Raw genomic sequence first — 15,558 nt, 5'->3', positions numbered from 1 at the left:
AATCCCTTATGCTAAGAAAGTGAAAAGCCTCATTTTCTTTTTCTTTTTCTTTCTTTCTTTTTTTAATGTTTTATGTATCCATTTGAGAGAGAGCACAAGCAGGAGAGAGGCAGAGGGTGAAGCCAACTCCCAACTGAGCTGGGAGCCCAACATAAGCCTCCATATTTATTATCTTAATATTTTTCTGGTTACAAAACAAGGTATACATCTTGTAAAAAAAACCACATATATATATTTAGGTCTTGCTATATGTGTGTGTGTATATATAGCAGGTCCCCCGGGTAGCTCAGCGATTTAGTGCCGCCTTCGGCCCTGGAGACCTCGGGATTGAGCCCCACATCGGGCTCCCTACATGAGGCCTGCTTCTCCCTCTGCCTCTGTCTCTGCCTTTCTCTCTCTCTCTCTCTCTGTGTCATGAATAAATAAAATCTGTAAAAATATATATTTAAAGCACATTCCCCATAATTCTCACCATATCCCCATATTTCCTCTGTACCATTGGTACAGTTCAGAATTAGTAGCTCCCCCTTACCTACTCTCCTACCTTAGTTAAGGCATGATCACCTACCCTTCAGATCTGATTAAAAGTTTAACTCCCTTGGAAAATACTTTGCTGATATCACTAGATGAATTACTCAGGCTCAAGAATCATAACCACCAAAAAAAAAAAAAAGAATCATCCACCCTTCTAGTTATGATTTCACATTTAATATTATTGACAACCTTCCTCTCTTACCCCACTGTCTGAAAGCATTGAGAAGGCAAGACTCTCTAATCCCCTTTACATGCCACTGTATTCCTTGGAGTTGGCACACCATGACACTTAACTGTGTTTGAGTGATAGAGAGATGGCTGAAAAACCTTTGTTATATCCATACAATGTAATACTATCAGAAGTTAGAACAGAATTGTAAATTCTAATGAAAATATCCCCAAGACATAGAGTTAGTGGGAAATGCCAAATAATGACTAAGTACTGTAAAACAATATAGAAATGTAGATTTCCCGTGCGTTTGTGTGTATGTGTGCATGTGTGTTAACGCAGAGCAAGAATTTTGAAGTAGAGTCTGCAGTAGTGATGGTGGTTACCTATTGGAGGAAGAGGAGGCCTGCCCAGCAAGTGAGGGAACTTGGTTTTGGTGTAGTAGTCAAAAGACAGCTTAATCTGTATTTTTAAAAATTTGCTTTATTGAAGTATAATTTGTATATGAAATAAAATTCACCAGTTTTAGCTGTACAATTAAATGAATATAAACAAATATATACAGTAGCATAGCCAACACAGTTGTGATATCAATCATTTCTATTACCCCCAAAAGGTCCCTCATACTCCTTTGTACTCTCCTGTAGCCCTTGGCCAAACACTAATCTGTCATGATAGCTTTTCCCTTTCCCAAATTTCATATAAATGATATCATACAATATGTAATCTTTTGTGTATGGCTGTTTTCTCCTAGAATAATGATTTTGAGATTCGTCTATGTTATAGTGTGTATCAATAGTTTGTTCTTTTTCTGCTGAGTAGTATCTCAGTGTATGGATATACCACAATTTCTTTATCCATTCACTAACTGATAGGCTTTGGGTTGTTTGAAGTATTGAGCTTTTATGCATAAGACTGTTTGAACATTTGAGTACAAGTGTTTGTATATCTTTATTAATTTTTTATAAGAAGTATTTATCCATGCATTACTCAACATAATTTAAAAAGTAATCTGAATTTGATAAATGAGTCAACCACTGTTAGACATATATTCTTCCACTTTTCCTCCCTGAAATACTAACATCTCTATATAGATGGTAATGGGATTTTGTACTGCTAAGCAACTCCTTTTCAACTTAATAATATACTGTGGACATTTAAAAATATCAGTATTTATATATTTAACTTATTCTTTGTAAGAGCTACATTCCATTGTAGCTATGTAAAATAACTTATTTAACTGATCTATACAATTGAAAAACATCCATATTCTTTGATCTAAAAATTCCACTTCCAGGAATTTATGGTAATGAAAATTTCCCTCAAGTTTGTTATGTTCAGGGGCACCTTAACTGACTCAGTCAGTTAAGTATCTGACTCTTGATTTCAGCTGGGGTCCTGATCTCAGGGTGGTAAGATAGAGCCCCAAGACAGGCTCAGAGCACTCGGTGGGAAGCCTGCTTGAGATTCTCTCCCTCTCCCACTGCCCCTCCCCCCACTCACATGCCTGCTCTCTAAATAGATAAATAAAATCTTTTTTTTAAGTTTGTTACATTCAATGTTCATTACATCATTTTGATGAGAAACTGGAAATATCAATTTTTAAAAATAATAAATATTTAAATTGCCCTTTGTTTCTTTCCTTTGCTGATCACTAATCCAGATAATTCAGTTTTGTTTTTGCTACAATTTTATAAATTCACAATAATAAGTAAAGACAGTAATTAGATCCATTGCCAGAATAAATATTTTTTTAAAGATTTTATTTATTCATCAGAGACACAGAGAGAGAGGCAGAGACACAGGCAGAGGGAGAAGCAGGCTCCATGCAGGGAGCCCCATGTGGGAGTTGATCCAGGGACCCCAGGATCACGCCCTGACCTGAAGGCAGATGCTTAACTGCTGAGCCACCCAGGTATCCCCAGAATAAATATTTAATTTCTTTTCAACAGTACTATCCTAGGAGGTTCTATAGGTGCTTATTGCAACTGGTGCATTCTGCAGGATGGAATTGAATAAGACAAATCTGAAAATGAGTAAGATATTTTGTGTTGTTGAAGGCCTGCTGAGTAAAGCTTCATTTGGTAGAACTACACTTCAGAAAACTGTCATTTCTCAGAATGACCTTGAGCACTCAAAAGCAAAAACTTTAGTCTGGTGGATAATAAGGTAAAGCAATTTTGTACACTGCAATGGGTTTATTCTGCCCCTTTTAAAAGTTTGTAGGGGTGCGTGGGTGGCTCAGTCAGTTAAGCATCTGCCTTCAGCTCAGGCATGATCCCAGTGTCCTGGGATCAAGTCCCAAGCCTGGCTTTCTGCTCAGTGGGAAGCCTACTTCTCCTTCTCCCTCTACCCCTCTCTCTGCTTGTTCGCTCTCTCTTTCTCTCTCTCAAATAAAGTTTAAAAAATATTTTTAAAAAGTGGTGTTAAAAGTTTCCAAATATTCCAGCAATAGCAAGCAAGGTAAAATTAAATGTAATTAAATATACAACATTTAAAGAGGAAAGAGAAATCAATTGTTTTTTGCACTTAAACTCTTCAAGCAATTTAATAGAAATGTTTGTTAATGTCTTCTGTGAAGCAAAATACTATTTAATTTTCTAATAAAGTCTATACAATTACCTGGGAGATCCACACATTTTCCTAGAATTTAGCTTAAATGGAATTAAAGACTATATCTTCCTTGAAAAGAACCTTCCTTTGCACTGGAAATACATATAATGAGTTGCTTAGCAGTTGATCAACTTAAAATTGCATTTTGGAAGCTTGTTAGATTAAAAAAAAATCCTTGTATCCTTTAAGTAGACAATGTCTGTTTTGAATTTTATATAGAATTCCTTAAAACAATGATTCTGACGGTCTTCCCGAAATGACTCTAATAAATTTCTCTAGACTAATGAAAATGCATCTTCTTCCTCATAACTTCTTCCATTTCTGTTTAATTAAGCAAAATAGATGGAAAGAATTCTGATGTCCATCTCTAGCATCCAAAACCTAAACCAAAAACGAACCACAAATAAAACAACAAATGAAGATGTCAGAGTAGATTTTTCAGATTTCCTTTTAAGATATTAGCTATACATCAAGTAGCAAATAGAGGTTACAAAACAATGTCAATGGCCCACTGAAATGTCTCTTTTGTAAAACAAGAATAATCAGGGTAGAGAAGTTAAGTAACCTGCCAGAGACCTTCACAGGTAATAAGCAGTAGAATTGGGATAAGAACCCATTTCTTCTGATGTCAACACTCTTAATCATTATATTCACTGCCTTCTTTTTTAAAATTAGAAAATTGGGGCACCTGGGTGGCTCAGTGGTTGAGCATCTGCCTTTGGCTTAGGTCATGATCCCAGGTCCTGGGATCGAGTCCCACATCAGGACTCCTCACAGGGAGCCTGCTTCTCCTTCTGCCTATGTCTCTGCCTTTCTCTGTGTCTCTCATGAAAAAAATAAATAAAAGTCTTTTAAAAATAATATAAATAAATAAAAAAGAAAATTGAGTCCCAAAGGAAAGAAATTGCCACTATTTATTGATCATTTATCATGTAGCAAGTCTTCATTTAATCTAACAACTATAAGAAAGGTGTTATGAACTTGCCCCAACTTATAAACAGCACACTACATAAGGTATGTTTTCCTCATCTCTGATTTTTCTTTAAAGATTTTATTTTTTAAAGTAACTGTTATACTCAACATGAGGCTTGAACTCATAACCCCAAGATCAAGAGTTACAGGCTCAACCAGCTGAGCCAGCCAGGTGCCCTCTCTGGCTTTGGGTTTTTTGGTTTTGGGTTTTTTTTAAGTAGAGTCCATGCCCAACAAAGGGCTTGAACTCATAACCCTGAGAGTGAGAGTCACACGCTCTACTAACTGAGCCAGTTATTTTTTTTTATATGTTCCTGTTCTATGGATTTAATAATATAATTACTTTTGTTGATTGTGTATGCTACACTAGAATCCAAGATTCTTAAGGAAACCATGTGACTTCTTTTAAAATTTTCAAAGCACTTGAGAGTATGTATTCTATAAATAGTGCTAATATTTAGTAACAACAGATGTTATCGAGCACTTAGTATATGTCAAACATCATGCTTCATATACATTATCACTTTATTCTTCTCAACAATTTAATCCATGTCATTCACTTTGCTCTCTGCAAAAGTGACTCAGCTTTTTTTCTAGTCTACTTGTTAGTTGTATAATAGTATAATTTTTTTTTTTTTACCTCCCAACCTCTCAAAACTCCATTTTGATATTTTTCTCTGGCTGTAATTCATCACTAATCTTGTTTAAAGTTCATGTTCTTGGGACGCCTGGGTGGCTCAGTGGCTGAGTACCTTTGGCTCATGTCGGGATTCTGGGGTTTGGGGTTTGAGTGCCACATTGGGCTCCTCCACAGGTACCCTGCTTCTCCCTCTGCCTGTGTCTCTGCCTCTGTCTGTGTCTCTCATGAATAAATAAAAATAAAATCTTACAAAAAAAATAAAGTTCATGTTTTCTGGACATTGTTATTTATCTGCAATAGTGGAACAGTATCTGTGCTTCTACAAAGAATCTTGTCCAACTCCTTTCCCTTCCACCGGGAATGGGAGTGGTGTGTGAATTCCCAGAGTCTGGTGGATAGTTTGACCCAAGTTGTTCCTCTCAGCAACTCAAAGCCTCTGTCATGTAGGTAAGAACTTTCCTTAGCTTCAGTGTCTTCTTTTTTTAAAAAAAGTTTTATTTATTCCATTTGATTTTGTGGGAAGGCTTGTATATCTGATCTGTGCCCACATCTTTCCTAGGAGTCAGGGTTTTGTTTTTTAATAATTTGGGTAAAGCTTATTAAAGTCAACACTTACTTCCCCAGCTTAAAATATTTCTGCTTTATTTGCTTAATAAAGATGGCATAAATTTTATACATATCAAACTATTTTAAAGTTTCTTGCAGAAAACTTTAAGGAATTGCAGTAACTTGATTAGTTTCCTTCAAAGTATTTATAGCAGTCACATTCCTGACTCCCAGAAGAAGTGGTACTGTGGTACTCTGTTTTTTTGTTGTTTTTTTTTTAGATTTTATTTATTTATTCATGAGATATACAGAGAGGCAGAGACACAGGCAGGGGGAGAAACAGTCTCCACATAAGAAGCCTGATGTGGGACTTGATCTCAGGACTCCGGGATCACACCTGGGATGCTCAACCGCTAAGCCACCCAGACGTCCCTTTGTTTTGTTTTTTAAAGATTTTATTTATTTGGGAGAGAAAGAGAGAGAGAATGAAGAGGAGAGGGGCGGAGGAATAAGCAGGCTCCCCACTGAGCAGGGAGCCCCATGCAGGGCTCTCAGGACCCTGGAATCATGACCAGAGCTGAAGGCAAATGCTTAACCAACTGAGCCACCCCAGCGCCCTAGTTTTCTGTATACTTTAAAGCAGAGTGATTTTATGGTAGGTACATAGCTTAAGGCAACTAATTCTACTCAAATTTGTATTTATCACTTAACATTTATAAAAAATTTCAGTTAAATTATTAGGTAGCTTAAAGCTACATGTCTGACTACTATGTACCATAGCAACATTAATGAAGGTTATTTCACAAAATCTTCCTCTCCTTGCCCAAATCTCCATCTATCTTGATTGTACAAATATTTCAAATATCTCACAATCACTGACATATCTTTCATGCTACAAAGCATAGAAATGATTTACAAAATCTTTTTCCTCCAGATATTAGATTTACTGCATATAATCCTGTCTTCATGGTGTGTGGCAGTTGAGCATGTTAATGAAATAATTGCCTAACATTCAGTTCATGGATCTATCTAGTCCTCAAAGTTTAACATGCACCAGAATTCGTTGGAAGGCTGTTAAAACCAAATTGCTCAAGATCAAGTAACAAGGACCAGATTTGCACTCTCACCTAAAATAATGAATAACAAAAAGCAGGCAAAATTTACAAAACAATGATTTTCAAGACACTAGATACCAGGCAATGAAGGACAATGATTCTTGAGAGACAGAAAACAATTTTAGTATATGTGTTGCCAAAGCGAGTACGAGATACAGAACACAAATGCAAGTGAGCCCTGAACCTGAGTGTGCTCCAGTTTATAGCCTTGAGGGCATTTTTAGGTCACATCTTAGGGGAACAGAGGGTAGCCTGGTGAACTCTTTGAGCTGAAGTCAGGGGAAATCAAAGTTTAGGGCAGAATTCCAGAGAAGAAGGAATAGCACAGAAAGAAAAAACCCTTATACAAAAACCCACCTAGAGATCTGCAGAGGGTTCTAGAGTATTCAGCAGAGCACTGATTAGCACATGCATATGAGGAACTAACCAAAGCCAAGGAAAGAGCCGACAGAAAGGATTAAAGGAAATAGTGCCCAGGGTTGGTTGGGAACAATGCCTGTTCTTACCAGCCAGATTGGAAAAACTCATAATTCATAAGATAGTGTCTAGAGTATTCAAGAAGGTCTTGTCGCAGTAGTGAAGAATAATTCTAAACTGAGCATTGGTTGGTGGGAATGCAAAATGATGCAGCCGCTCCGGAAAACAGTATGGAGGTTCCTCAAAAAGTTAAAAATAGGGATCCCTGGGTGGCACAGCAGTTTAGCGCCTGCCTTTGGCCCAGGGCACGATCCTGGAGACCCGGGATCGAGTCCCACGTCAGGCTCCCTTCATGGAGCCTACTTCTCCCCTCTGCCTGTGTCTCTGCCTCTCTCTCTCTCTCTGTGTCTATCATGAATAAATAAATAAAATCTTAAAAAAATAGTTAAAAATAGAACTACCCTATGATCTAACAATTGCACTACTAGGGATTTACCCAAAAAATACAAAAATACGGGGATCCCTGGGTGACGCAGCGGTTTGGCGCCTGCCTTTGGCCCAGGGCGCGATCCTGGAGTCCGAGGATTGAGTCCTGCGTCATGCTCCTGGCATGGAGCCTGCTTCTCCCTCCTCCTGTGTCTCTGCCTCTCTCTCTTTCTCTGTGTCTATCATAATAAATAAATAAATAAATCTTTAAAAAAAAAAGAATACAAAAATACTAATTTGAAGGGATACGTGCACCCTGATGTTTATAGCAGCACTATCAGCAGTACTATCAACAATAGCCAGACTATGGAAAGAGCCCAAATGTCCATTGATGAATGGATAAAGAGGACATGGTATTTATATACAATGGAATATTACCTCGCCATAAAAAAGAATGAAATCTTATCATTTGCAATGACATGGATGGAGTTGGAGAGTATTATGCTAAGTGAAGTATGTCCATCAGAGAAAGAGAAATACCATATGATGCTCATATGCGGAACTTAAAAAACAAAACTAACGTTCATGAGGGAAAAAAAGACAGGCAACCCAGGAAACAGATTCTTAATTACAGAGAACAAACTGATGGTTACCAAGGAGGGAGGGAGGTGGGTGGACAGATGAGGTAAATAGGATTGATGGGGATTAAGGAGTACATTTGTCCTGATGAGCACCAAGTGGTCTATGGAAGTGTTGAATCATGAAATTGTACACCTGAAACAAATGTACACTAGTGGAATTAAAACAAAAACTAAATAAACTGAGCACTGCTTTGGACCTACTTAAAAATCATAAAAAACCTGAAAGTATGATGTAATTTCCAAGTAACCTAACTGATTCTAGAACAAAGCTCAAGAAGATTTATAAGAATACAAAAATACCCAACAAGGTAAAATTCTGGCATCTAATCTAAGATTATCAAGTATGCAAAGAGTCAGGAACACATGACCCATAATAATGAGATAACCAGTTGGAACCACCTCAGAACTGACACAATGTTACTTAAATGTAAGTAGAAACATGGAAGACATAATAAAGACAACAATAAGCTTCTAGAAATAAAAATCACAATGTCTGAGATGAAAAATAGACTAGATGGAATTAAACAGCAGATTAGACAATACAGAAGACTAATGAACTTAAAGGCATAGCAGCAGAAACTATTCAAAATGAAATACAGAGAGATAGAAGAGTTATAAAACAAGACAAAAACATAAAGAGTATCCATGACCTATAGGACAGCCTCATGAGGTCGAATACATGAGTAATTGAAGCCTCTGAAAGAAGGGAAGGGGGACAGGAAAAATGCTTCAAGAATTATGCCCACAGTCCCTGGGTGGCTCAGCAGTTTAGCACCTGCCTTTGGCCCAGGGTGTGATCCTGGAGTGCCAGGATTGAGTCCTACATCAGGCTCCCTGCATGGAGCCTGCTTCTCCCTAGGCCTGTCTCTCTGCCCCTCTCTCTCTCTCTCTCTCTCATGAATAAATAAGTAAAATCTTAAAAAAAAAAAAAAAAGAATTATGCCCTCAAATTTTCCAAATTTGATGACAACCAAAACCACATATACAAGGTCAACTAACCCCAAGCACAAGAAATTTGTTTTTGTTTTTTTTAAGATTTTATTTATTTATTCATGAGAGACAGAGAGAGAGAGAGGCAGAGGGAGAAGCAGGCTCCATGCAGGGAGCCCAACGTGGGACTCGATCCCGGGGCTCCAGGATTAGACCCTGGGCCGAAGGTAGGCGCTAAACCGCTGAGCCACCCGGGCTGCCCAAGAAATTTGAATAAAACTATATCAAAGAGTATAATTGTCAAATAACACAAAACCCAGTAATAAAATCTCAAAAACAGCCAGAGAAAGAGGCTTATTAACTACATAAGAACAAAGAGAAAAATATAATTATATTTCTTACTGGAAATAATGCAAATAAGAGTGGAGTAACATTTTAAAATACTGAAAGAAAAAAGGGACAACTTACAAATCTATACATAATAAAGACACTTTAAAAAAAAAGATTTTAAGTGGGCAGCCCAGGTGGCTCAGCGGTTTAGCACCGCTTTCGGCCCAGGATGTGATCCTGGAGACCCAGGATCGAGTCCCACCTCAGGCTCTCTGCATGGAGCCTCCTTCTCCCTCTGCCTGTGTCTCTGCCTCTCTCTCATTCTGTGTCTCTCATGAATAAACAAAATCTTTAATAATATATATATATTATTAAAGATTTTAAGTAATCTAGGGGCACTTGGGTGGCTCAGTCAGTTGAGCATTGGACTCTTGGTTTCAGCTCAGGTAATAGTTTGAGGGTGGTGGGATGGAGTCCCGGGTGGGGCTCCACGCTCAGTGCAGAGCCTGCTTAAGATTTTCTCTCCCTCTCCCTCCACCTTTGCTCCTCCTGCTGCTCATGCTCTCTCTCTCTCTTTCTCTAAATTAGATAAATAAAATCTTGAAAAGAAAAAAGATTTTAAGTAATCTCTACACTCAATGTGAGGCTCAAACTCACAACCCCAAGATTCAGAGTACCATACTCTAGCCACTGAGCCAGCTAGGTACCCTCAGAGTAAAAACATCTTTAAAAATAATTCAAATAAAGCCTGCACTATAAGAAATGTTTTGAAGTTCTTCAGGAAAAAAAGAAAAGAGCTACCAAATACATCTATGTAAAGAATTAAAGAGCATGGGCAAAAAAGTTAAGTATAAGAGTATATAAGTAAGAAATTTTTATTACCATTTAAATATTTTTAAAAGATAATTGACTACTTATGGGCACCTGGCTAGCTAAGCCCCATGTTGGGCTCATAAACAAACAAATTTGACTATTTAAACAAAAATAACAATGTATCGTGAGATTTATAACTTATGCAGAATTAAAATTCATAAACAATAAGGCTGGAAGGAGAGAAAGAGAAGTACATTGCTGTAACATTTTTATTCTATATCTGCCGTGGCATAAAAATCACCTTATGGTAGACCGATAAGTTAAAAATGTATACTATAACACTAAAATAATAAAGAGTTATAGCCAATAATCCCACAAAGAAGATAAAATGAGATCATAAAAAATATTCCATTAATTCGAAGTCAAATAAAAAGGAAAAGGGAAATAAAGAGGAGATTAAAAATAGAGAAAACAAATAGCAAGATAATAGGCTCAAATATAACCATATCAATAATCACATGAATTGTAAATGGTAGAAGCACACCAATCAATGAAAAGGAAAAATTTGTCTGATTGGATAAAAAAAAAAAAAAAAAAAAGTAGCAAAAAAAAAAAAAAAGTAGCAACAAACTATATGCTATATAGTTAAGAGTATGGAAAAGATACACCACACTAACACTAGTCAAAAGAAAGCTGAAGTTGTATGAATATCAAAGTGGATTTCAGAGCAAAGGATATATAAAACCAAGAGATTTCAGTAGACTTCTCTTAATGATTGATAGAATGAGTAGGAGAAAATCAGCAAGGACACCAACAATACTATCAACAAACTTGACATTTATAAAACACTCTACCCAACAACACTAAGATACACATTGTTCTCAAGTGTACCTGGAACATTTTCCAAGATAAACTGTATTCTGGGCCACAAAGCAAATCTTAATACATTTAAAAGGATTTAACATCCACCAAGTATGTTCTTGGACTAAACTGAAATGAAATTAGAAATAAAAAGATCTCTGGAAAGGGACGCCTGGGTGGCTCAGTGGTTGAGCGCCTGCCTTCGGCTTGGGGCGTGATCCTGGGGTCCCTGGATCGACTCCCACATCGGGCTCCCTGCATGGAGCCTGCTTCTCCCTCTGCCTGTGTCTCTGCCTCTCTCTCTGTGTCTCTCATGAATAAATAAATAAAATCTTTAAAAAAAAAGATTTCTGGGAAATCTACAAATATTTGGAAAGTAAGACTTCTAATTAACCCATGGATCCATCTAAGAAATAAAAAGGGAAGTAAAAAGATATTTTGAACTGAATGAAAATATATCAGAGTTTATGGGATGTTACTAATTTAATGTGCTATGGGGATGCATAAGCACAAATACCTACATTAGAGAAGGGTCTCAGATCAATGACCTCACCTTCTATCTTGAGAAACTAAAAAAAAAAGAAGAGCAAACTAAAACCAAAGTGAGAAGAAAAGAAAGACAACAGCAGGAATCAATGAAATGGAAAACAGGAAAAAAGAGAATATATAACCAAAATCCAATTCTTTGAGAAGATTAAAAAAATTCGTTAAGTCTCCAGCATCAGGAATGAGAAAGATTCCCATCCCTACAGTTTCTACAGATACTTAAAACAAGAACAAGAAAATCTTATGATCATTGCTTCTCAGCCTTTTGGCTAAGATCCAGTGGAGAATATGATGATCAGTTTTATGCCCATAATTTTATTTATTTTTTTAAAAAGATTTTATTTATTTATTCATGAGAGACACACAGAGAGAGAAAGAGAGCCAGAGACACAGACAGAGGGAGAAGCAGGCTCCTCACAGGGAGCCCGACATGGGACTCGATCCCAGGTCCCCAGGATCACTCCCTGGGCTGAAGGTGGCGCTAAACCGCTGAGCCACCCAGGCTGCCCCTATGCCCATAATTTTAACAGCTTAGATGAAACTGGCAAATTTCTCGAAAGACACTAACTAGCAAAGCTTATTCAAGAAGGAACAGGTGGGCAGCCTGGGTGGCTCAGCAGTTCAGCGCCGCCTTGGGCCCAGGGCGTGATCCTGGGGTCCCAGGATGGAGTCCCACATCAGGATCCCTGCATGGAGCCTGCTTCTCCCTCTGCCTCTGTCTCTGTATCTCTCATGGATAAATAAATAAAATCTTAAAAAAAAAAAAAAGAAGGAACAGATAAACTTAATGGCCTGTGTCTATTTTTTTTTAAATTGAGCATAAATACCTTTCCACAAAGGAAATTCCAGGCCCTAATGGCTTCACTGGTGACTATTACCAAACATTTAAGAAATACGTAATACGACACTATTCAAACTCACTCTGAGGCCTGATACCTCAACCAAAGACATTACAAAGAAACCATGAACCAATACCTACATATACCCAACACAGAAGCAAAAATTTTTTTGTGGGGAGGGTTTCAAGTCATTTTATTAATTCAGTCATACAAAAGACACCCCCCCACACACATACCATCTCTGCCACTCCTGCTTTCTTCCAAAAAAGTAGTGGGGTGAGAGGGAGAGAAGGATTGAGCACCCCCTCCCCTAGAAGCCACTTACAAAAGGCAGAGATGGGGCTGAGGCAGGGGGAACATGTGACAAAAACAGCGACAGATAAAAGAGAGGCAACAGAACCACAAACACAACATAAAGCTGGGCAGGGTGAGGGCAGGGCTGGGGAGCACTAGGGAGCCTGGACGGTGGTAGAGAGAAGGCCAGAGGCCTCTCCCTTCTTTCTTACAGTCTCAAAAGCTGCCGGCTCCACCTGGACAGCCCAGTGAGTTCTGCAGTATATTTGTTTGTCTTCTCTTGACATGCTAGGATCCCACGAGAAGGGGGCAGGGACCACCAGCTCCTCCCAGGGCCACACCTGTGCCTGCCTTCCCCACCCCACTGAGGAGTGTGTGCATGAGCCACAAGAGAAAAAGAGCAAAAGTGCCCGGCTCCTACCCAGTCCCGGGCCCATCTCTGGGATGGGCAGCAAGTGCTGCCTCAAAAATAAAATATTAACACATAAAGCCCAGCGCAGGCCTGGCTGAGAAGAATGAGAACTGCTAGATCACCAGGCCCAAGAAGATATACAGGAAGATAGGGAAAGAGAAGCAAAGCACATCCAGACTCTGGAATGCGTTTCAGGACCATGGCAATGCCAGTCCCACCGCCTCCCTCACCCACAGGTGGGGACAAGGATCCTTCTAACAGGACATGAGGTGTAAGGGCTCTGTGCCTTTTCAAGCTTTCCTTCAACCCAGCCAGGGAGGCAGAGTGCCAAAAACCCTAGAGAGATTGAGAAAGGGCCAGTGGCTTTGGTATGAGGGACGCATGTCTGGACAGCGACTCTTACCCATCGTCCTGAAGCCCCAAATCACCGAGAAACTGCCCTAGCCAAGAGCTCTCCTGCTTCTTTCAGCTATTTGGTTCTCTAAGGGGGTAGGACTTGGGTAGGTCTTGGAGGAGGTGAGGGGAAAGTCAGAAAGGGAAAAAGTTCCCATTTATTGCCTGAATCTGTGTCCTAAAGCCCATGAAAGGGAGACTGCCGGGACGGGACCCCAACTCCTCTGGCCAGAAACCTTGAACACTTCACTCCAAAAACTAAGGCTGCAGTGTGGGGCTAGATAGGAGTGTTAGGCACAGGTGCTGGCACATCCATCGTCTGCACAGAGAAGACCCTTACCCTCCAGATCCTCCTTTTGGCTTCTTTTCTCTTGCAGTCGTACCCCTAGGTCTCCTGAGACTGGGGCCACCACAGTGCTGGGCAGGGCTTTGGTTTCCTGGATCTCTGTAGATCTCAGTATGTATGAGTAAGTTTCTGGAAAAATGAGCAATCCAGGCTCTTTTGCCTGCCCACCTCCGTTCTTTCTCTGCCCCCAGGAGCCACTGTGTTTCTGCCCCATGGGGACGGGAAGCCAGTGGAAACCAGAACCAAGAACCAGACTTGGAAACTATCACCCTCGCCAGTGTCACCCATCATTAGCAGCCACCCGCTGCCCCACACCGTCATGGATGTATAGACTGGATCTCCTTGGTCTTGAGGCAGAGATCACAAGCCCAGGAGGCTGAGGCCTCAGTGGTCAGCAGCCCGTATGTGCTCTGTCATGCGTGTGTACTTGTGTTGGCCTCACACAGGACGGCACGCTAGTCATTGCTCACCTCCTTGCAACAGGTACCACACGTGTACACCACACCTGGGGGGAGAGGCTGAGGCCCTGAGTCCCCACTTGCCTTGCTGGGGGTGCCAGGCTATTTGTTTCCAGAGTTCCCCCACCCCGCCCACTGCTGTTTGCATTGCGGGAGCGGAGGGCGGGAGGGGAGAGACTGGGCTGATCCCATTAACAGCAGCAGCTAGGGAGCCTGAGTAAGGCTCCTGGGAAAAAGCACTAGGGGCAGGTGGATTCAGGGCCTTTCCCCCATCCTAACCAAACCAGGAAAGCCAGGGTTTGGACCAGGGAAGGGACTTGTATTGGAGGGCAGGCTGGGGGACCCCTGACAAGGTCTCTGGAGGAGAAGGCCCAAAAGCTGCTCCTGGTTGCACAAAGTGGTGGGGGAGAGAAGGGATGCCCAGCTCCCCTCTGAGAGGTTGTTCTATGGTGGGTGAGATCATGGGCTGATCCTCCCAGGCCTGGCATCATCTGTCCACCAGGAGGCTGAAGTTTTGACCCAGAGGCTAGTGGAAGGTTTGGCTAGGAAAGCTCATGTTGCCTCGGGGTTAGCAGCCAGGGCCCTGCAGGGCTGTGTGTTGGGGGTGGGGGTTGTTCATGTTGAAAACAAGGCCCATAGGGTTGGGAGGGAAGGGGGGGTGCTGTTGATGAAGAGGCTGGGGACCACCTCTAATGCCCTAGCCTGGGCGTACCTGGCCTGCCATGCCCCCCTGTTCACAGAAGCCTCCAAAGGAAACACGACTGCCAAGGAAAGGAGGGGCTGCGCCCCCCACCTTAGGGGCTCTCAAGACATCCTCAGAAGGGTTGGATGCAACCAGGTGATCTACTATGGGAGGCAAACATGGTGCAAACTCTGTCAGGTGTGAGTATGCAGGGCCCTGAGTATTTGATTTCCTTCACTTCTTTCCTGGGCTCTTCATCTTCAGACCCACCTTGCCCTGCTTCCTCTTGGTGCCAGGTGGCGCAGGGGTCAGTGGGGGCAGCCACCTCTCTCCAGCTTGTCTGGTGGGGGTGGCACTGAGGTGGCCATGAGGACAGGGGGCAGGGGTCAGCAACAGTGGGGGACAGACTTGTCCTCAGAGGCACCATTCCCAGGAGGGGGGTCAGGGTGCTCTTGAGGAGCAGCCAGGCCAGGTGGCGAGGCCAGGCATCCAGTGGAGTGTCAGCTGCCCTCAGAAGTAAAAATTCTTGTTTTAAAAAGAGATTTTATTTATTTATTCATGAGAGACATACAGAGAGAGGC

At 40.9% G+C, this 15,558-nt stretch overlaps 1 pseudogene; it reads right to left on the bottom strand.

The window, feature by feature from the left end:
• Positions 1-14,117: 14,117 nt before the first annotated feature.
• Positions 14,118-15,345, bottom strand: LOC144291247 (pygopus homolog 2 pseudogene; annotated as a pseudogene).
• Positions 15,346-15,558: the final 213 nt, after the last annotated feature.

The sequence above is a fragment of the Canis aureus genome, chromosome 19 (assembly GCF_053574225.1).
Source record: "Canis aureus isolate CA01 chromosome 19, VMU_Caureus_v.1.0, whole genome shotgun sequence".
Classification (NCBI taxonomy): Eukaryota; Metazoa; Chordata; class Mammalia; order Carnivora; family Canidae; genus Canis; species Canis aureus.
Note: the sequence above shows the minus strand (reverse complement) of the source record. Positions and strands in the feature narration are given on the sequence as shown.